Here is a 23732-nt window from a genome sequence, read left to right on the forward strand (position 1 = left end):
GCATTTTCAAGCTGTACCGTGATCTGTCAAAAAGAGTAATGGATACCAGATTTCTAAATGTACACATTTTTTGGTGAAGGAATAAGATAAATGACACACATAAACTTCAATAACTTGCATGCAGGGTAATGTGAAGATGCAAATATGAAAATTAAACTGGGTCAGCAGAAACAAACTTGAAGACAATAAAGAATGCTGAGACTGTTGTGACTGAAGACCCTAGGATGAGATAGCAAAGAATGGGAAATGATGTATGGGAGCAGAGGTATGACACTTGTGCTCCTTCACATGTAGCCAACTCAATAATACTAATAATCCTGCTGTGAATTAAATTTCATTCCTTGTCACATCCAAGTGAGGAGCAGCACATGAGATAACTTGGTAGTCAACTCAGTGTAAAGCTGAGGACATCCAAAGGCTTCAGAGTGGGGCTACCGCAGCAGAGGACTGCAAAGTGCCAGCCCCATCATGCTTCCAGCAGACAGCAGGGAGGTTTTTGGGGAAGGTTCCTACCACTCTGGGGGAAAATTTTGCATCTTACTCACAGTGCAAAGCATCACAGGGCAGGTGGTTGTGGATGCCCGTGATACATGAGTGGAAACATAAGGTACTCAGAGCAGCTCTTCCTGTCAAAATGTGCAAGTGATCAATTCCTGCTGATACAAAGACCTTTTTCTTTTCTTACACGTGAAGTCAGAGAAGCAAACGGAAAAGTGTTACATACAGAGAAGTGTAAAAAGGAAAAAAGCCTAGCCTGAAATCAAGAGGAAGAGAGAGGTTGTACCTGCATCGACAGAGAAAGGGAAATGGTAAGGTATTAGAGGAAATTTAGCATTATCCTCCCAACAGGCTCTGACTTGGAGGTCATCTCCCAGACCTCCACCAGTGTCAAATGCCAGGCCTGGCTGGCCTTTTCAATATTCTAATGAGCCTTCCTGACATTAAAGGATGGGAGATAGGCTGCAAAGCACTTAACAAATTAGTACGGGATGTATTGCGTGCCCGCATGGAGTGCTAGCCCTTCGGACGACTTCTGGGTTACTGTTCTGGCCATCACCAACCCTGGACCACGTCTTTCTCTTGCTGCCCGTGGCTGACTCCTGCACAAGGCTCAGGAGGTTAGGTGATGTATAGTAGGTAGCTCTATGTAGTTAGATTCAGAGGTTTGTTTAATTTTTATTCTTTGTAGTTTTCGTGTTCGCCTAGCATTTCAGGTTCCAGCTGAAATTTAAGCAGAGAGCACCAGAAATATCACGAGAGTTTTTAGTCTCAAGACTTTCAGTCCCAAGCATTTGTGTACACAGCAGGTTAACACCCAGTGTAAACCTTTTGTAAGTCAGCTCTCACTGTTCCCTAAGATCGGTGATTTCCTAGCCAGCAAGTAATGAATTTCTTGCCTGTGCCTGCTAGCTTTTTGGGAATAGCTGTGCTTTCTGTAAGTATTTCTGTGATGTAGGATGACCTCTACAGAGATAAAGGATCACAATGGTACCTGCATAAGCATTACATGGAGCAATTCTCAGACTTAGAGCTGGAGGAGGAAAACTGCATCCTCTGAAAGGTGCGGGGCTTTTTCTGTCTTTGGAATTAGGGGACGGAGTATGAGAGTAAGTAACTTGTTTACAAGTTCTCCTTCTCTTTCAACTCTGAGCAATTTATGCTACCTTTTTTTCAGAGATGATGCTGAGACAGTCTTGCCAGCAAGAGTTGAAAGATAAAACGTGAAGGGTGTGGAGGGAGGGAAGCGTTCTCTTTTTTCCAGTTCTATACAATGATATAAAAAGTGGGTTATGAACTAAAATATTGAATCACAGTTCTTCAGGCAGTTTTACACTTAAATCATAGTCTTGTCAAGTCTGCGTTTGATATGCTTTAATTAATGCTTCCCGTACTTTGTGTTTGATTTTGATGCGTACGGGATAGACTCGCACAACCTGAAGTGATCAAAAAGAGGCATTTGTCAGCGTCAGAGCCTGCGTTAAGGTCTCGGTTGGCTCCGTGTACACCCTAGATGAGGAAGGTGGGGATGGGTTATTAGGGGAATGTGAATCAGCTATTAAGAAATCACCTACAGCAAATGAAGCTAACGCTGTTTTCGGTAGGCTGCATGCAGTACCAGGGGCAAATAAGTTTGGGAAGTTAAGTCAGACTGAGCGTGGCACCCCCGTAATGCAGCAAGGGGTTGTTCTCAGCCTGTAGGCTCACACCTGTTTAGTGAGCCTTGTTCATCTTCCAGTGCCAAATCCTTATTTTCAGCAATCTCCATCTGAAGGTCCTAGCTTTTAGGGACAAATTAATATTTGCAAGCACCTTTATTAGGTGAGACAGGCCAACAGAAAGGAAAGGAGACAGAGCGTGTAATTGTTCTGGTGGGGACTGGTAGGGAGGTCATGCTAAGAGCAGAAAAAACAGGAAGGAAGCTCAAAAGTCTTGTAGTGGGGATTTGCTCACAGATGGAACCGGCAGTGACGGCAGACCCTGGATCAGGTTCAGCCAGCGACTCTGCTGCTTCTCCTGTTTTCCTGGGTAACCTCCTCCAGCAGTCAGGATGTACAGTGGCATCTCACCTTCTGTTCCTGGCTCTGCCGAGTGCCTGGCGATGTTTCGAGCACCCTCGCCGCTCTTCACTTCCTTAAGTGTTACTACAAGTAGTACCTAGTATTTGTACGGTAGTGCTTGATGGGATAAAGTGCTTTGAGGAACTCGTAATTATATGGTTTCTTAGAATTTGTTGACTTCCTTCACAGCAATAGCAGGATGCTCCTAACGCAAGGCCTCATTCTCATGGTGTCACTTGACATAATTCCGTTGATTTCATTAATTTATACCCTCATTTGCTCCCCCCATCTTTTTTTTTTTTTTTGACTCAAGTCAATCACAATGATTGACTAGGAAAATTGGTTTTATCATCCTTAGTCTCGAAATTGAATAGCTGCAGCAGTTGGATTATGCTAATCCTCCCTTGTCTGCCTTGCAGTGCTGAACAGAACCGCCCTCCTGTCCCCCCAGCCCTTCCCACAAATTAGGGGATTAAGGGAAGAGGTGCTTTAGCGCAGCACTAGGTCGGTGCACATGGTTATGCAAATCGTGAAGCCACGGGATTCTTGAAACATAGCTGGAATACATGAGTGAATGTTGGGCATCTTCAACATGAGAGTGTGAAAATAGCAACAGAAAGTGAAACTAAAGCTCAGTTAGAGAAAAAAGTTGTGATCTTGAGCCTTAATTCTCTGCTGGGACAGAGATCTCATCCTTCCTAGGCTGTTGTGCAATAGCAACCCTTCCTTTTCCTTTGAAGCTTGCCAAAGAGAAAATTCTTCAGCAGTTGAATGGCGAGTGGCGATAAGCAGGGTGATTTTTTTTTCTTGGACTGAATTTTAGAGTAGTGCCGCTGCTGTTTGTGCTAATAGCTCTTCCACTCAAAAGGTCTGTCTGTTCTCCTGCACTCGTGGTGCTGGGGTGGGTGGTGTGGTTTGGCGTGGAAGCTGATGTGGCAATTAACAGCACCTCAGCCATCGAATGCACCAACTCTTGAATTCCCTTTGAGGGTTTTATCCTGCTCGGTAAGAAGAGCTCTGCAGGGAGATTCGCCAGCTGGCTACTGAGGGATCAAAGAGATGTGGAGTCATGTAATGGTTTTATCATCCACGAATGCCTTTTTAACCTTAGGTCTGTGTACCCCAGTTAGCAGGTGGGGGGCAGTGGGTATGTTTTAAACACGGGCAGGAGGCAGAAGCACACATAATGCACACAGATGTTAAACAAACTGTATCGTTTCCCTATGTACATGGCAGGTGAATGAACAAAATGGCTATGTAGTCTACCATGGGCTGCGAGGGAGACTCAGTGTGTGATTAAATAATGAATAAAATATCATCGCAAATGATAACGTTATATTGTAAATAATTCCATTTGTTTACTCTACTGTGGCATTGAAGTTCATCTCCCTCGGAGACTTCTTTGACTTTTGATGCTGTTTTGCTCTGCATATGCTTGATTTTTTATTTCTGCTTTCCACAGAACCTTTATAAAGGTTCAGTAACAGACAGAACCGAGTGAATAATTCACAGCAAATAATTTCTTGGCTGAATTTAACATCTTTATTTCTGCAAAATATCCATACGTGTTCTGCATGTTTTGCTCTAATTTATCATTAAATTAGTTTTAAGTATGACTTCCCCTCTAGCCACCGTCTTTCCATTTTTATGAATAGGACAATAAACTCTAGTCTGGAAGTAGTTAATTTTTAAAATCAGTTTATTTGTGACTGGGGAAATATGCATTGTTTCTTTTTCCTGCTTGGATGACTACAGCATTGCTACGGGTATAAATTCCTCCACAGATAATATTAGGTAATGTGAATCTCAATTTTAAAGTTTATTTTTCTTAAGTCATATTTAAACTATTAAAGTTCGATCTCTGAAATGCTTTAGAAAGGGAATACAGGGCATTCAAATAAAATCTTCCGTGTTTTCCTCCAGAGCAATCATCTGGAGTAATGAGAAGGAAGAAGTAGTGCAATTATTTTGTATTGTTCTTCCTTGACTTTTACCTTCAAAAATAGTATTTTTTAGAGGTAGCTACTGCATAAAAACACTGAATTATTTTTTCAGTATTCCACTCCCAGCAATAAAAAGAGAAATTCCTAGAAAGGAGCTGCTTGGGGGTGTGGGGAACTTGGAGCACTGGCAGTACCAGGGATGGAAGGCACAGCAAGCCAGTTAGAGGCACCCAAGGACTGGAGAGTCTCTCGTTTTGGTTGTTGAACATAGGGTATTTTTTACAACAGAGGTGAAAAGGAAACCTCTAGAAAGAAGGATCTTCTTTGGAAGAATCCAGCTAAGGATCCAAATCACTCCAAGGCGTGCTACCTAACCTGCTTCCAGAGAGCACCCCTAGGCAGCCAGCAGCCTCCTCTCTTCTGGTGTGTTTGTGGGAAGTTAAGGTAATGACACCTGCACCAAGCTCCATGAGCCACACACAGCAAGTGCCAAAGTAAAAGCGTTGCAACATAGTAAGTCAGAACATTTATCTATATGTATGGGACTTGGGGTATTCCTGGGCATGTACATGTATGTGATTAAGTGGCTCTGTCATGACTGGAGCAGCAACCAGAGGGCTCTTTTGTCAGGCACAGCAGAAGTGTCTTGCCTGAGAACACCAGCAGGTTCCGAAAGTCATAAAAAGAAGGAAAAAAAAATCAACAGAATGTGATGAAGGGTGATGACAGGGCAAGTCAAAATTCTCTTTTTTGGCAGCAGCAGCAGTTTCCTAGACATTTGCGTTCATCCTTGCCTGGCAGTTCCACGTCTGGAAGTTTTCAGGGTTAAGTACATGAGTGAAGGTGGGTTTGGTTTCTGCACAGGAATTTTGGGCTGAGTAGGCACTGTAACCCCAGGTGTTCTTGGCCATGACTGACAGCAAAAGGAAGCAGTGCACCACCTCTGCAGCTCAGATGTGAAGCCTTTGAGTTCCTGTCTCTGGAGGCCCTTGCTAACATCACGGGCAATATTTTGTTTCCAAGCCCATATGGATGAGATTTGTGCAAGGAACTGATAATTTGCTCTGCTTTGAGTATGCAAGCCAAAGTCCCTGCAAGCAGAGAGACCTCAATATCAGTGTCAAGATGTGAGGGTAAAAGTAGCTTTTTCTTAATGTTTCATTACCATATGGGACTTTTTTGAGTAGCAATTAAATGAACCTCTGAGATGAGCTGCATAACAGCTAAACAAAACAAAGTCCACGCTGCATGCTGCCTGCTTCCCTGTTGTCTTAGAGCAACGTTTACTCTAGCTGCCGGGTAGCGTGACAGGGAAATCTTCCCCTCATTTCCATTTCAAACTCTGCCTGCTCGGAGATGAGGATAATCAGGCCCTCCCTGCAGTTGTGCACTGCAGCATCTTCGCTCCTGCTCCCTCTCTCGGGGCTTGCTCCTTTGCTCGCCCAGCTGTTGGTGGCACTCTGCCTCCCAGCCGACGCAGAGGCGCCGGAGCTCCGGCAGCTCTGTGCGAGCACTCTGAGCACTCCAGTGCTCTTATTCCGAGGCACTCGCCCGGCTTTTTGCTCAGACATCTGTGTTTGAGGAATGGAAATTAATCTCTCTTGCATATAGATCTGTCTCAGTCATCTTTTACAAACGTTTCCTGATTCTCTCTCTCTTTGTCTGGATGGCATGGCAGATAGGCACGTGCATATTTGATGCTCTTGGTACAGACACACATCCTTAGGCTCTCAATATGCCAGTCAAGCTTCCCAAAGCTCATGGAGCTGGTGTTGTACCAACAGCCACCTTCATAATGCAGCAGTTTGGCTAAAAGCAGGCAGGCTCTGTACTGGAGTTGGAACCAAACCTCAGCACTCTTACAGCCCACTCCGTACCCGAATCACCCAGCACAGATGTGGCTTAAGGGAATTGTGGTGTGAACCTGATGGATTTCCTGCCAGACTTCCCCCAAAATGGGCAAGAAGATACTAAGAAAACTGCTGGGGCCTCAGAGCCAGAGACTCTGTAACACTGGAAGAATGCAGGTCTTGAAATTTGACAAATATATATAGAGAGAGATGTATATATATTTAGATATTTATTTATTTTTTTCACAAGAACCGTATTCCTCACAAGGACACGGTGGGACTGAAGCAGATCAAGCCGATCCACTGCAAGCTCAGCGCTGCTCTGTAGGCACGGCTGTTCCTTCTATTCTCACCCAAACCCCACAGAAGAAATAGAATGGAAGAAACTCAACATGAGAAGGGCAATCAGGGTACATCTCAATCACGTAATCAATAGGATATCTGACAGCTTTATTCATCTTTTATCATCCACCAGCAAAGGATAACAAAATGTCTGAAGCAGGCGGTGTCGGATGGCTCCAGGTTTGCATCAAAGCGGCCTATTAAGCAGGAAGAGCTATTACCGCTGCAATAAAGACGTGACACGGGAGTGCTGGTAAGAGATTGGGGCCAGGAAAAATGGTTTAGTCAAATGTGTGGGGTCACACTGACAGGAGGTTAACGCCTTGCCATGAGGCACGTGTTGGTAGCCACTGGATCTGGTGACTTATCTCCAGCAGGGCTGGTTCCTGCTCCTCTGTGGGGCACAGGAACCCCAAGGTGCTGTAAGGGTCTTGCTAGGAAGGGGTATGAACTGGAGTCTCGTTCTGTAGCTGCTATGAGCTCAGTCTGCCAGAATTAGACAAAAACTTCAATCACTGCCTGGCTGCTGTGGGCAAGCCGAGCAGCTCGCGTCTCACAGGGGGAATCGCTCCTTCCCGGGAAGCTGCCATTCCTTTGCCAGGAGGGTTTCGTGCACAATAATTTTTGCAGTCACCTGAAGGCCTGAGCGGCTCGGGGCACAGCCCTACAACAAGGCAGCGACCAGGGAGGAAAGTTGGAGCCAGCAGGGCTGGCAGCCGCCTTCCCCAGCCCGACCCTAGCGCCTCAGGAGCATCTCCCCAAACCCCACGGGGCCTTCATGAGGCAACCCCAGCTCCTCCGCGGGACCCCCAGGGTTTGGGGCCATGACAGGACGGAGGGGAGGAGCGGGGCGGGCTGGGGAGGGGGCTGCAGGCTGCTTTTTTTTTGCTTTTTTCCCTCGCTATTGGCAGCAATGCGGTAACGGGGGGGGGGGGGGGGGAGAAGGCTGTGAGGGGCCGGGCCCGCTCCGCGCCCACAGCGGCAGCGCCGGGGGGGCCGCGCAGCCCCCGCCGCCAGCCCGGGCTGAGCGGGGCCATGCGGGCAGCGGAGCCGGCTGCAGGTAGGAGCCGGGGGGGGACGAGGATGAGGAGGAGAAGGAGGAGGAGAGGGGGAGACTCCGGGGGAGGGAGTCCTGAGAGGGGGGAGTCCTGAGGTGGGGGGGGGGGAGCCACCCCGCACCCCCCCGTTGGGCTCAGCTCCGCAACGCCCCAACGTGTTTCGCTGCCCTTCTCTCTCTCTCTCTTTTTTTTTTTTTTAATTATTTATTTATTTTTTATTTTCTCCGCGCCTCCTCAGCAGGCAGGTGCCCAGCCCGCGCCGATCGGGCAGCAGCCGAGGGGCGGTGCGGGACGTGCCCAGCCCGCCTTGGGCGTGAGGTGTTTGTGTGTGTGTGTGTGTGGAGAGGGGGAACCGTGAGGGACACCCGGCGTGAGGGCAGCGGGGCTCCTGCCGCTCCCCGGGGGGCGATGGTGGCCTTCGGAGCCTTCGGAGGCGACCAAGTGAAGCTGACGGCTCGGGAATAAGGCGGGGGAGGGCTGGAGAGGGGCTGCGAGGCTCAGCGCCGGGCTCCCACAGCGGCCGCCTCAGAGGAGGGCATGGTGCTGCCCTGCCCCGGCACCCTGACCAGGTAGGTCTCCGGGGGGGGGGGGGGGGGGGGGGGCGGTAAATGAGCGCAAATTGGAGAAAATGGGCTTTTTTTTTTTTTCTTTCCAGCGGCCACAAGTTGTTTCCGAGCTACATTTTTATGACTGGAGAGGGTTTTGCACTGCGGTATTACAATACAGCCATATTAAAGAAGTCCTCGGAGCAGGGAGCCCTGCGGCTCCACAGTCGGGGACTCGGTAGTTCTGGGGGAAGTCATTTGGGTGGATTTTGGCAGATCTGAGCTGGCCGTGTCCTCTTAATTGTGGCATTAACCTGCTTGTACATATTCACGTGAGGAGAAAGTCTCAACCAAAAAATCTAAAAAACCTGTGACAGCAAAAAAAAACAACCACAAACACCTGAAGCTTTGATCTGAATTAAGTCATTATTATTATTTTTTTCAACAGGTTATTCAGGGGGTTTCTTTATTTTTAATTGGCAGTGAGTCTATTTATTTATTTATTTTACTTAGTTAAGGAAATGCATTCAGGCAGAGCGCGGTTTCTGCTCTGGTGCTGAGCAGCGCTACACGGTACGTGTGCTGTGCATGGCTTGCTGCCTGCGATGCTTCCAGGGGTGAAGGCAAGGAAAACTGGAGAGGAAAGAGAAATACCCTCTGAGGCTGCTGGTACTAGCATATCGGGCAATTATGTTTGTTTTTTTTTCATGAACCCCAGCAAATGTAGGTGGTTTCTGTGGGATGTAGTGCTGAGAGCTCAGACCAGGTCGCTGCGTATCCTTCAGCGATCTCGCACCAAATTCTGGGGTGTACTTGGAAGGAGTGAAGAGCAGACACGCAGCTAAGCTGCTTACCTTCTAGTGTCAATATTTGGCACTAAAAAATTAATTTGGAGTGGAAGACAAGCAGGTTGCTTACTTCACTCTAGCTGCAGCTCTTTACTTCATTACTGCTTTTTGTTTGCTTTAGTAAACAAACATGTATCTCTTAAAATTGAATTAAATGTATAAACTGCCTGAAGCAGAGAAGAGAGAGAAGACTGTTTGCTCTAAGGAAGAAATAACCCCCTGAAACACCATACCACTTAGTGGCTGACGTGCAGCATCGGTCTGATGGCTCCGGCAGTGCTCCAAGCACCCTTGTCACGGGTGGGAGCGTGGGGGTGCTTGGGGTGACTTGCAGGATGATGCTTGCTTGACTGGCAGATGCTTATTGCAGTGGCACATGGTGCTGTCTAATTTTGCCTCTGTAATGATTTCCTCCAGCGAGCTGACAGAGAATTAAAATGTTTACAGTCAGGTTTTGGAAGGGTTCATCAGGATGCAGAGGGGAGGGGAGGGAAATCCTTCTATTCTTAGATTGCTCTAATCCAAAGCTTCTGTTCCTGTAGTCATGCTAGTTTTTTATTGATTGTTGTGGTAGTGACTGTGGTGTTTCCGTGCACGATAATTCTAACATTTCCACTCCAGGTAGAACAATCCTGGGGGTGGGTTGGGAAGGAAGGAGGCGCTGGAAGAGTCATCCTTCTTCAGTCCTCTTTTAAGACGCTCGTGAAGCTGAGGCTGTTGATGATCAGCTGTACACTTTTGCAATTAAATTGTGATGAATGGAGTTAAGCCTTCAATCCTGAGTTTACTGTAGAGATGCCAGGTAATCTTCAGCACTACTTACTGTAAGGATACACGCTTCGGTGTCCTCCAGCTCAACCCATTTCTCCAGTGGGAGAAGCTGTGGGAGGAGATGAGAGAAGGTTGATGATGGGTGTCATTTTCCATGTTGATACCAGCAAAAGGAGATGAGCTGGATTCAAGACTGGTACTCAGAATGACAGAACGTAAGCTGCAGGAAAATGAGTCAATTGCTTTTGATGACCAGCTTTCACCTTACCAACCTCTTATGTGTGCTGTAGATCAGGAATGTAGTCTGTGTGTCTTTAACCATCTGATTCTGACATAAAATTCCTTTGCAGATCCAACTGTACTCATCAGATGAACCTAAGTCATGCTTGCTACTGATACCCATGCTGTTACCAACATTTAATTTCACCACTCAGTTCCGTACCTTAGTAATGTGTTTGCACTGAAGTCAGATGCCTTGGAGGTCCCTCATTGCCCCCTTCCACACCTCCTGTAGGGGTGTAAGCATGATGCTGCAGCTACCCCAACGTGAAGCTGGCAGATGTGGATGCTTTCACAGTGACCCCTATTAACTGAGTTCACTGTTTACAGGGGGAAATAGAGGAGGGTTACAATGCTCGTGAGAAAATAGCAAAATAATTATATTTTCTGTGTTTCTTCTTCCCCTGATCACAGTCTGCCTTCAGTTGCTCTCTCAGACTTTTAATGATGTCCTTGTACTATCGGAGCGTTAAAGTATGAAGTAGCTGGCATGTTTGTGGTTTTATGCTTTACCAGGCATGCAGAAGCAGGCTGGAAATGAAAACAAGCTATTTTCAACTGTTGATTACAGTTCTTGGAAGAGGGAATGAAAGGTATTCTTCTGAGTAACCTGGAAGGCAGATGGAAATGACCTCTTAAACAGTGTCTATAAAACAACATTTTGGTTGAAATGGTTCTATTACAAGAAATGCAGAGGGCAAAAAACCTAAGCAATCTTGACAATCATTTTGGGATTGTTCTACAAGAAGATCAAAGCCTTGCCAGATTTTGCTTTTATGCACATAAATCACCTTTGTTCCTCCTGTTCCATAAAATGCATGGGGTCAGGACGTCAGTTTGCCTCCATGGTATCACAGGTACTCACAGCAGAGCACACATGACGAATACCAGGAGATTGGTGTTACACAGCACTTTAATTTTTCATTGGTATGCCAAATTAGAGACCTCCAAAATTCTCTCAAAATAGCATGAAGATTGTACGAGCCAGTTAAAAGCACGAGCCTGTGTTGATATTCCTCTCGTTTATCTGCAGATTGATGCATTCAGCAGCAACTTCTTTGATTCTTGCAGCACTTAAACGTGACTGACTCAGTGGAAAAATACTGTATGGATATTTACTCTTGTTTTAATGTGGCAGAGTTCTGTTGAAGTCAGAGCAACTGCTTCTACTTAAGCTGCAGATATGGCCCAGCAAAGGCTGTGCTCATTTGCAGGAGGCTGGCTCTGGTACCATTACGCTTGCAGGGCAGTATTTTAGAAAAAAACCCTACCGACATCAGTGGGATTTCTCATTTGGAAAGTTAAATACTCCTCAGCGAGAGGTAAGGGTATTACTCTGCCTCACAGAGCGTTTTCTCTGAGTAACGTACACAAAATGTATGTAGGGATTGCCCAGCACTGATAATTCACACACCTCTGGAGTGAGATCCAGCAGCCATTCTGGGCTAGAAACATTATGCAGGAGGGGCTTAGGGAAGAGAAATGAAGAAAAACTAATCCAATTGAAACTGCAAGGGGAATTTAGGAAGCAGAATGCAATTATCCAAGTTGGATATTGGCCAGGACATGTTAGTTAACATTTCTACTCTTGCAGGAATTGTCATGGGATCTTTAATGACGATGAATGGTCAGGGCTCTGTTTTACATCTCATTTGAAAGCCGCAGCTGAGGATGGAGTGAATGTTCTGCCTTCCTGCAGGGTGTTTTGCTGTGGTCAGTGCGCCCAAGGCTCTCAGGACACAGCAGCCTTGCAACTCCACGTGTCCAGGGATTGCCTTCATGTTGCTGAGCTGCAAGGAAATGCAGACACTCAGTATTATTTGCTATTCCCTTTCTGCTTTTCTGTCCTTCCACAAGAAGGGAGGTTAAGGTGCTCTTTCGCTGTCACTCCTCCCTTCCCTGGAATTTTGTCACGTCAGCAGTAATCCCTTTGCATGAATATTTTTAATTGTAGGCGCTTCTGAATGGAATCAGCCCCAGTTGTGGCGAGCACTGTATGACACTGCGTGCCTTTCTAACTCCCAGGTGCTCTTTGCAGTGGTGTCAACACATGGTGGTCACTGCAGTTGCTTGTTTTGGGATTAATATGGCATTGAATGAGCCCAGTTGTGATTTAGGTTACTCCAGTCTTCCTTCTGAGAAGTTCCCCTTCAGCTCGAGTTGGATGTGGCACATTTCCCTCTCCTTCCCCGAGCTCTGGTGTGCTTGCCCTCTGCCCTGTTTTCTGTCCTTAGGAAGCTGGGGAGATGAATCTTACTGAAAAGGGACTGGTGTTATGTGGTGGCTTGACCCTGTTGGGCTGCTGAGCTCCACCACAGCCGCTCTCTCACTCTCCCTCCTCAAAGAAAAAGGGGAGAAAATACGGTGGGAAGGGCTCAGGGGTTGAGATAAGGACGGGGAGATCGGTCACCAATTATTGTCACTGGCAAAACAGCCTCAGTGTGGGGAGATTAATGTAATTTATTGCACATTACTAACAGGCCAGAGCAACTGGAATTAAAAACAAACTAAAACCACTGTCCCACGGGGTCCATCCATCCCCCAGGAGCAAACTGCTCCAGCACAGGTCCCCCACAGGTGGCAGCTCCTCCCAGACCCCTGCTCCTGCGTGGGCTCCTCTCCACGGGCTGCAGCGTGGAGATCTGCTCCATGTGGGACCCATGGGTGCAGGGGGACAGCCTGCTCCACCAGGGGCCTCTCCACAGGGGAACTTGTGGTGTCCGGAGCACCTCCTGCCCTCCTGCTGCTCTGACCTTGGGGGCTGCAGGGCTGGATCTCACCCCCATGCTCCCAGCTGCTGTAGCACAGTATTTTTTTTCCCTTTCTTCAGTCTGTTCTCCCAGAGGCCCAACCAGCATCACTCATGGCACAGCTCTGCCATGGGGCAGCCCCTGGGCTCCTCTCCCAGAGGCCACCCCTGCAGCCCCCCCGCTACCAAACCCTTCCCACAGGAACCTAACCCGTGTTTCAGGAGGAAGAAGCTGATGTGTAAAACTATTCTCGTCCCTATAATCACGGCTGTCCATTTAGCTGTCTGAACTTCAATCTTCTCAAATAAAAATAGCAACTCCTTCTGCTGAAAAGTAATCGTCCGGTTATGAATGCGTTTTAATGGCAGTGCCTTTGGATATTCAGGCTAGAAGAGGAGCAGGATGGCCGTATGCTTCGGGGCAGAAGAGGTGTCAAGTTAATTTGGAGGTTTAGTGGTGCTGTATGAATTGTGTTTGAGTCAAGATATGTCTCTGGAAATGTAGAAGATTGCTGTGTATCTGCTGGACTACCCCTGGTCCATTTATCAGAGTGCTTGCAGCTTATCTCAGAGGTCACGAAGCACTGGCAGATGCTGAGCGATAAAATTAGATATGCATCCAGACTTTAATATCTAATCTTATTTAACACAATGTGAAGAGCAATGTAATGGTGGATGCTACTTTTTTTTCTTTCCTGTTGGAAGATCTGTCCTGAGATTTTGTGTGTGTGTGTTTCGGCTCCCAGGAAAGTCAGGAGGCTTCTAAGTTATCCATCTCACTCGTGTGCAACACAGATAATTAAAAGATAACTCTGAAAGGTTGATACTGTCCTTGTAGCAAAGATTTTCCTATTTCTGTAGAAGTGTCTCCCCCAGAACTGTCATAGCAACATCCATGTCAGTAAGTTGAAAATGCTTTTTCAAGGTCACCACTCAAAATATCCCTAATGTATAAAGGATTTTGCATGCAAGGTTTTCCTTTCTGTGTTTTCATACTCGTGGACAGTTCAGTTTGTTGTGTAGTCTGTGGAAGGACGGGTAAAGCCAGTGTCTGGATCCATGTGTCCTGACCTGGTTAAAAAAAAAATGAATTGACTTCCCCAACCTGCCTTATGCAGGCTAACGTGGAGTTTTCTGCAGAATGTGGGATTTCAGGGGGTAGTTGGGTGTGTGTGAGAGCCCAACCATTCTGCTGCTGTCTCTCAGAGCTGCTTTAGCATACAGGTGGGAATTAATTGCGTTGATCTGCTCTGAGGATGTGAATCCAAGTCCGCACTCGGAGCTTTTATGAGATGTTCGGAGTATATAGAATATAATATTAAAGAACAAATGAACCTTCTTCATCATCTGGAAGCATGGGAGAAAACCATTCTTCCTTATCTTTGTAAAATAACAGCATCTCTGGCCCAAGGCTGCTGAGATGACTGTGTAAGGCCAGATTTTGTCTGCCATAAATAACGTGAATGGGCTTAGGGACTTCACATGTAAATAAAGTGCCCGTTCCATCTGTCTCTATGCGGCCTGACCCACAAAACAACAACAAATGCTTCTGCTCGAAAGAATTTGATGAATATATTATGTTGGCCAGGTGTAAAGCTGTGATCTGTGACATTTCGTGCCTCGTGTGGGCACTGCTGTCGTGTGGCACAGTGTGGCATTAATAGAGTCTGTGGGGACAAAGAGAGAGAGAGAATATGGACAGAAGCTGTTGTTAAGCAAAATAAATTATAGAGTAGCTCATCCAGTGTGGGCAGGATTGTGAATGATGTAGCTTCAAACATCATTTTTTCAGTAATTGTGCTGTTTGAATTGTGACCTACTTTAATAACATTCCATCGTTTTTAATATTTCTTTATTCATTACATTTTACACACACTCAGGTGGTTTACTGCAAGCTGTGTGGAAATTACAATGAAGGTCAAGTGCTCTTGGAGAAGGTAACTTATTACTGAAAATATTAACTTGTTGTCATCATTGTTTTCCAACGTGAAATTGTATTTGTCTGGCGGATGAAGAGATGATGTCGGGCTTGTGTGAAAGTGTGTGATTACTGCCAATAGAGCAAAGTCCCCCCAGTCAGAGGTCCAGGACGTACATGATCAGTGAAGAACTCCCGCTTTAAATTGATTTATTTTTCCCTACGCTGGTAAGCTGGTGCAGGCCCTTATTGGAAACATCTTTCAGCCCAGGACTGGCTTATATAGATTTAACATTTAAAAGCCTTCAGTTAGCTGAAGCTAAACTGAAAATTGCAACTTTAATATTGAAATAACCATGCCTACACATGGTTTTGCAGCTTAAATGAGCTTAAATTTGAGCTTAAATTCATGCTTTAAATTATATTAGTTCAATTTTTTTTCATGTGGAACAGGCTTTGTGGCTTGCTCTGTGGCAGGACTGTGCGGAGTTGCAGTCAAGCCTTGGTTGGAGTAGAGAGGATGCTTTTTACTGCTAGTGCTGCTGTCACTTGAGCTAAATCACCAGCTCTCTCTAGCAGTTACCCATACAAATGACCTTCCAGCAGCTGCTCCGTGGGCAGTGGGTGTGTAAATTGCTGGGAGAAGTGTGTCCTGGGATGGAGAAGGCAGGATCACCAGCTTCTCAGATCGTAGTCCCACCTTGGTGCAGTACACATGTTACTTGGCTTAGAGCTACGAAAAGATTCCCCTGGAAAAAGAGAGCTTTTCAGCATGCCTGGTATCTTTGCAAAGTGTAGAGACGTGTGTGATACTCACGCATCGCTTCTTCAACATTACTGGAATAGAATAATTTGATGTAAAGGTCAGCTGTGCTTAGTGTCTGAAATGTTCCTGGTTTTATTATGCATATTTAAGGTCACTCGTAGGACCCAAGTCGTGGAGGCATGGAAAGAAAGCGAGGATTGCGATGAATATTCACAATTTCGGTTGTTGCAGTGAGTCAGGGACTGAAGTCTCACGGCTTTCTCGTTGCATGGCCAAAATTCTGTCCCCTGCCTTGCTGTGGTGGACCTAAAGGTTTCCTTCGTCCAAAGCTGGAGAGATCTCAGCTTGGACATCTTTGGAGTCTAACTTTGGCGCTGAGCTGTGTAATCTGCATGCTGAGTAGGCATTAATACAGAAGAAACCTGGAGTGGCTGGGTAAGCTTCCTGCTTCTCAAGGTGGAGGACTGGGGAGGGCAAGTGGGTTCGGGATGCGAGAGGAAATGATTGAGACCTCTTAAAATCAGGAGGAGAGGTGAAGAAGGATTTGCTCTGTTGCATAAAATAGGTGAAGGGCGTCACAGGAGAAGAGCAATCAGCGGATTGAGAAGCAGTGAGCCACTTCACACGATCTGGTGTTAAGCAGGAAAGCTTGCTGCCTTGGGATGCTGTGGGTGCGAAAAGCTTACACAGACAAAAAAAACTCCTGGAAAAGTGTGGGAGAATGATCTGCTGAGGAGTGTTGTGCGTGGTGATACTGCTCATGGCTCAGAAACACAGCTTCACAGGTGCCTGGGGGCTGGAACGTGTCCTGCTGAAGTACGGCCTGAGTCCTGCCACAAGCAGGGGTCCCCAAACGCGGGGCCAGCCACAGCCGTGCAGCTGAACATAAATATATTTAAAGATATCTGTGGTGGGGACTATTTGCTTTTTGAGTTTAGAAACTTCTATTGCATTTGGGTCATGTTTTAAGCCTCGCTCCACCTTGGTGAGGTGGAAACTCTCATTTTCATTACTGTTGGAAGTGGGATCCTGGGGTAATTGCTTGGCTTGAGGAGCTAGGGCTTAAGAAAAACATTAAATATCATGAGACTCGTGATAAAATCTTAAGAGTCGGCAACACTATATAAGCCACTGAACAGCTGTCAGGTCATAATGAGGTTTGATCGTTATCAGCTTGAGCCAGATTTGCACAGGTTACCCAGCCATTAAGTGGCGCGTACCCCGTTAGGTTCCGTGAGCTGCCCCGTTCTCCCGCTGAACACCTCCTTGCTGGTGGTGATTTGGAGTCATCAGGTGGTTTTTTTCTTTCCTTTGCATTTTTTTTTTCCTCTTTATGGTTTGCTTTGCTGGTAGGAAGAATCTCACAGTGCAGGGTTCCAGGGTGTGCTGTCATTTGTTAGTGGGAGGGCCTGGACTAGAGTTTAATGATAATTTAGTTTATTACAGGCTATTGCCTTCAGAGTATTACTGCAAGTGCAAATACAGAGTGCAGTTTACACATGGCAACATTTGAAAAGCAGAGTTCAGGTTCTGTAATTGTGTAACTGAGCCGGTTGGAATTATCTAATAAAAGAGCTGCACAAAAAGGTTCCTCTTACTCTAATTTCATTAATAATGCATTTCGCAATTGGCTGGAGACATTCGGCTGACAACTTTTCTTTCAGTATGTTGTGGAACAAACCAGTGAGTGAGATTTCAGCATCGTAATTGCGCTGTACATCATGGCTGCTGCGAATTTCGCAGCGACACAGAGGTCATACAGCTCCTGCTTCAGAAGGAGAAATTAGGGAATTGAATGGCCTTCTTGACTTGCCAGCGGATGTCAACAGATAGGAACAGAGCTCAGGCAATTGTACTTTTTGAAGGAGTGGCATGTCCATCAAAGCTAGCCAGCCCGTTCTTCTGATACGTATCCTGACTTATTTTTCCCCTCTTTTTGAAGAAGCAGGGTAAGTGCACGCTCACCAATGTGCGGTTTGATATTCTGGAGAATTTCAGGAGAGTGATTTATGAAATAATCAGCCTTTGTTGCCGGTGAGCTTTCCCTTCCTGCTGCCTGTTAGTTGCAAATAGCTCATGTTTTACCTTGCGGATGCTGGCTGCTGGCTCTCCAGTTCTGCTCACCTCTCCTTCCCCTGCAGCTCCTCCATCCGATTGGGCTCCCGGCTCTGCAGCTGCCTGGCCAACTCGCTTTCTGCCTCATTTACTCCCCAGTGGCTGCTGGACAATGTTTCCCTGAGTTCAGGACCAGCTCAGCCCCGTGACTGCCTGCCCAGGATGCTGCAGAAGCAGCGTGTTTAACGACTCAGGTTTGGAGATGCAGAACCATACATCTTCTGAGTTGCAGAGCTAAATTTCCTTAGCTTTGCTGGAGGAAGGAACGGTCACTCAGGCTGTTGCGAGGAAGTCCAGCTGAACGATTCAGCACAGAGGAGCTGGTGCTGAGCACGAGTGGGTGTTGGTACGCTCACTGTGTGCTGTAGGGAAGGAAAACAAGTTCATGGTTACCTGACATGTCCTGAACTTTTGCTGCAAACACCAAACCCAGCCACGTGCTGAGTCATTTCTGCTGCTTGGTGCTTTGCACCCGAAGAGCTGTGTGCTCAGCTTTTGGCTAGGTAATTTTTTTTTTTTTCTACTGAGCTGAGACCCACTTTGGAGAGAACTGAAGGTACCTCGAGACCACTGACAGTGGTTTTTTATTTTATTTTAGAGATTTCATTGAGCTGTTTGCAGCCTGATGGTCGTAGTGATGCTGTGATCACAAGTTAGAAGCGTGAGCTGTGAGGGCTGTGCCCCATCGGTTGGTTTTTGCTGTGCTGCGTTGTATATTCAGTCCCTGGTGGCTCAGAAGTGAGTGCCCTGGACTGGTTCCCTTCTCACAGGCACGTCTGCATCTTTGTGGGCCCTCATTAATCTGGTGATTGCTGACTTTAAACCTATGGAATGATGAACTCTTTATTTATTTATTTATTTATTAATGATTGGGCTCAATCAGAGCTATTTCAGTGGAGTCTTGCATAGGCAGACTGTGTTTTTTTTTCCTTTCTTTTTTCCCCCTGTGCTTATTTATAACGTCCTTCCTCCATCATATTTTAAATCCATGGGTGGGTGTACCATGACACTATCATGGGACTGTCGAATTTTTGTACTATTTCAAAAAAAAATCCCACCAAACCACAGCCTAACCCTATGATATGTAAGACCTGTCTGTTGTTTTTATCAATTTTCCACCTAACTAGCAGTTCTGTTTCCATCTCCGAATCCCTGATTCTTAAATGTTTGGAAGTTGCTGGTATTTTTGCCTTAAAGGTCCTATAAACACCATCCTAACAGCAAAGAAACAAAATGCTACATAAACTCCAGTAATTTTGACTTAATTCCTTAGCTAATTGGGCCAACTCATAAAGTAAGATGGGCTGAGATGTGGCGTTCATGTGCTTGGCTGTGTTCTGCAGACATCTGACTCAGGGTTTTAATGTTGGTTGTCTGACAGGTGGGATTGTTTTATTATTTCAGAGCTCCATGTAGAGGCTGGGCATATTTCCAGAGGAAGGGAGGGACAGCAGAACTGGACAGGGATCTTGCTCTTCTTTTTGTGGAGGAAGCTGAATTGGAGACAGAGCTGGCACTGCTCCATCTCAGGGAACTCGCAGTGATGCTGCAGTTTTGGTGGTGCCCCTGCAGGCACAAAGGCTGAAACAAATCAAAATGAGCTGAGAGGAGCAGATGGGGCAAGCGTGAAGCTGGGAAACCATTCAAGGTGTTCGACACTGAACTGTTGCAATTTTCCCGAGACAAGCGGGTGCCGTGGCACAACATGGCTCTCGTTGACACTTAGCACACGTGAGGCTGTTTTGGAATAAAAGCTGCATCAGGTGGTCTCTTTCCAAATTTTCCTGCCTGAGGGAGAGTGCCTGCGTTTGGCAGGGCTGGCAGTAGGAGGGGAGGGGGAGTGAAAGCAAGCTTCCTGAAAAGCAATCACTCCTTGCAGGTGCTTTGCTGACCCCTTGAGCACAGTGTGACTGCACGTGACACCAGTGTAGTTCCTCTCTGCAGATTTTGAGGCAAAAATGGGAATTTTAGGGATATCACAAGGCAGTGGAGTGAAGAAGCCAAACATACCTCATTTCTTCTGAAAACATTGCCTTGATTTTAGATCTTCTCTTTAAGGATTTATTTTTCATGTAGGATTGGACTGCTCAACAGAGTTAAGTGTCTCACTGTTATAAAAACGAATGCTGGAAGTTCAGAATAGCTCCGTCTCCGAGCCCTTTCAGCCCTTCATGGTGCTTTGCCTTATGCTAGCAGTGATTTTTGGGTGCTGCCTCACCTGAGGCTCAGGTATGACCATCAGGGAGGACAGGTTCCAATGCCACCCTCCTCTGCCACCAAGGAGACTTGATAATGCTGCTGCCCAGGTGCAGGAGTACTTACAGGTACTTGTGAGGTGGAAGAAGAACAGAAGATGAAATGAAATGGCCAAAGCTTTGTGTTTCCCCTGCTTACAGGGTATAAAAAAGCTGCAATGCTAAAGGGTGTGGAGGGTGGGAAGTTCTGCAGATTCAGAGTGGAAATGGGAAAGTCCAAACCTGCATGCTCTGACAGCACCAGCTCTGGTGTTCTCCATCAATAATGGATCCATGCAAGTTCCTCAGAACGTGGTCGTCATTCCCCTGGGATATTGCTCTTCTCCTTCAGATTCCCCTTTAAGGGAATCTTGGCTTCTTTTAGAAGTAGGGAACTGAGATATAAAGAATTCAGTTCCCATCTGGTAATTGCAGCCTTAACAGGATTTTGCAGTATTTATTGTTTATAACTGCATAAATAGGCTGTAGATAATTCATGCTTTAAATGCTGCAGGGCACAGGGAAGTTGGGTGTAGGAACAACGTGTATGGGGAGGCATCGCTCCAACAGAAGGGAAAGGAGCTCGAGCAGTTGGATACTTTCCATCCACCTTACAAAGAAGAAAATTGGTTTGCAGGAAATATAGGTCACGGCACTGTTCTGGCATCTTGATGTTGCTGTTTTGTAAGTACAGTATATTGCTAGCAGCACAGTTTGGGACTCCCATTAGAGCTGTTCTTTGCTGTCAGGCTTAAAGGCCATTTAATATCCCTTATCTGATCTAATGCACTCCTCACATAGACAAAGGAAATTTAGAAGGTGGCTTCTTTCTGTCTTTCTCTCTCTTTTTTTTTTTTTTTTTTGAATTAAGTTATTGAAAGCCACTTTGGACTCGATTCCTGGTGTTGCACTCAGAAGTCAGCTGCTTCCTTAAGGACCCAAGGACCAGGGATGCAGCACGAATGGAGCAGTGAAGCTGAGTTTTCTCCATGGCAAAACGCAGAAGAAAATGAAATCTTGTGTTGCTGTGCCACAGGGTTTTACAGATATAAGCTTATTAGTGGAGAAGAGCTTTGGCTTTTTGAACATGACACTCACCTTTGATTATGAGATTAAGCTAATTTCTTTGTGTTAGGAAAGATATTAAAGGCAGCTGTAGTGTGACAGGTCGTCTGTGCTCTCCTCCGTTTGTGTCCAGCACCAGGGTGGTGTGTGCTGTCTGCAGGAACAGGAAAAAAGGGTGGCAAATCCATGGGGAAGGGAGGCAGAACTGCTCCCGTTTTACAAACTGGGGAATGGAGAGGTGGAGAAAGTCAATGATTCCTCTGCATAGCTTTGGCTACTGTGAGCAATATGAACAGCAAGTTGAGAACAGATGTGCACCTACACTGTGTTTTTTGCTTGTTGCTGTAGGGGCAGGAACCCATGGCACCAGCATGGGGGTGCGATTAGCCCCTTGGGACAGGCAATCAGGGAAATTTCCTGTGGTGATGAGTAGGTTTTGCTTTTGGGTTGATCTAAGCACTAAACCAGTCTTACTGTATCTTAGCTGCTTGGTTTCTTAGTTCCTTGTCATTTAAGGCAGAATTTGGAGGACTGATCCTTTGCATCCTCAACAAGGTGGGCTTTGTTTTTTATTTCTTTCTTTGATCAAAAAAGCTGTGTTTTAGTCAAGCATGGCTATTTCCTGCCTCAGTGGGAATGTGGGATAACCGAAGTGCTGGACCTCATTGGAACATGCCCACTGTTGGTATTTGAGTCATCTGATTTGGATGGCATCTAGAAAACCGAGGTTAGAAGCCTAAATTTCTGAGAGCCATAGGTGGGGAATAAAGAAAATAGAGTTTTGTGGGAAAAGGACAGCAAAGGATGAATGAGGACGATGGCTGAAGACATCTCTTAGTGATTGCTGTTAAGTACCTACCATTAAAATTACGTGTTCTGGTACATAGCTCTTTGAAGCTGTTGCAGCATTATGAAGAATGTAAATAATTTTTTTCCAGATTTTTAAAAAACAAGCATATCTTTAAAGACGCATTTGTTTTTAATGTAATTTTTACATTAACATGCAACAATAAGCAAACAACTCCAGTGGTTGTGTGAATCTGGTTGAAATGCAGATTCTTACATGTGTGTTATTATTGCATGCGGCTGTATGAGCAGACAGAAAAGCTGAGCTTAGGACCCCTCGAAAATAACCCATTCCTGTTAGACATGCATATCATTTAGATACATGCTTGTCTGCACAATGTATAATTTTTTCAGTGGCTCTTCCAGAGGTAATTTTGGGAGGTGAAATGTGCCGTGTGAATGTGGCGGAATGCCTCCATGAGAAAAGGCAGGATCTGTCTGCAAATAATCTCCTCAAAGGCCCTATTGCCATTCTGAACTCTCAGACGGCTTGACTAGTCTCTGCTATTGCTTTAGAGCGACAGATAACGTTAAAATCATTTACACGTATCGTCACAAAGTAGTTTTATGGGGTTGATGCTGCCTGACAGGATGCTTCACAACATGATGGAAAACTCATAAATGTTTTCTTCAATTTGATGCTCAAGGAGCACTTAAAAATGCTCATTTCTTTAAGAACTGCATTCTCCCTTTATGTCCGATTCATAGATTGTGGTCAAGTGCTCGTTTTTATGGTATTTACAAGAAATCAGTTGAGCCAGCATGCTCATAACAGCCCTCCCTCTCCCTCCGCCCTGCCCAGACGCCTCCTCGCAGCGCCGGGAACAAAGAGGCTTGAGATTCTGAGCCAGCTGGGGTTTGATTGAATAACCCATTTCAATGCAGTAAATTTTAAGAGGCTGGATTATTCGTGGTCAGAGATTCTAAGGTTACGTCCATTATCTTAAAGACAAGATTGATGGTTAATAAGTTTTTAAAGCGGTTTGATATTTTAATTGGGGATGAGATTCCTGGTCGTGTAGTTGCAAGTCGTTTGTCTACAGGTGTGCATTAGTGTTTGTCCCTCTTTGCTCAAGCCACAGATGCCTGCCAATAGTCTGCTCTTCAACTTGTTACTTGTTTAGGGGTGTGCATCCCAATTTCCTCTTTCAGGGACTGGGATCTTGTCCGAGATAGTCTGCTCCAGTCACTGAACTCTCGGAAGAAGCTTGGGTTAATGGGGAAATCTCTCTAACCTATTCTAACAGCATTGTCTTTTTGGGCTGAATCTCAAAAGGTTGAGTTGTGCCTTGACATCCTGGCTACAAAGTCTTCAGTCTGGTTGCAGAAAGGGACCCGTTTGTGTTGAGGCTTTCCCCATCACTGCAGGTGCAAGGTGGAGTGAAGGCTGGTGGCGTGTTGGCCCGAGCCTTGACGAGGAGCAGTTGCGGTGTTGCCTTCAGGCTCCATCTGTTAACCCCATCCCAAACTGAGTGTGGAGCAACGATGTGACAGTGAGTGTGTCGGGTGTCAGAGCTGCACAGGGATCTCTCCAAAGTGGGGTCAGGGACTTCTCTGTTCGGCTATCCTATGCTTTAGTTGGCTGTCTTGATCTATTCTTTAAAGTCTCCTTTTCAGGCAGTCCTGGTCTGCCCAAAATATTCCTCCCTGTGACCACCGAGCAGTTGCATGTACTGTCCATTGCTCTCTGGAGGTGTTTCGTGGCCGGTGTATTTGGCAAGATTTTGCTTTATTACTTTTTAATGTTTCCCTTGGTCAGAAGTTCTTTTCACAGAGGGAGGAAGATCTGCTGTGGCTGTTCCTCAGTTTTGGTGTATTTTGATATTTCAAACTTGCACGAAGATG

At 46.0% G+C, this 23732-nt stretch overlaps 1 protein-coding gene across 2 annotated transcripts in view; it reads left to right on the forward strand.

The window, feature by feature from the left end:
- Positions 1 to 8128: 8128 nt before the first annotated feature.
- DAB1 (DAB adaptor protein 1) overlaps positions 8129 to 23732 on the forward strand; it is a 421093-nt gene continuing 405489 nt past the window's right edge. The window contains exon 1 of one of the 2 annotated variants that reach the window (XM_068689787.1): positions 8129 to 8320. The gene's annotated coding sequence lies outside the window, so the exon portion shown is untranslated. The remainder of the gene's footprint in view (positions 8321 to 23732) is intronic. The other variant, XM_068689782.1, reaches the window with a different exon arrangement.

Source organism: Anas acuta, chromosome 8 (genome assembly GCF_963932015.1).
Source record: "Anas acuta chromosome 8, bAnaAcu1.1, whole genome shotgun sequence".
NCBI lineage: Eukaryota > Metazoa > Chordata > Aves > Anseriformes > Anatidae > Anas > Anas acuta.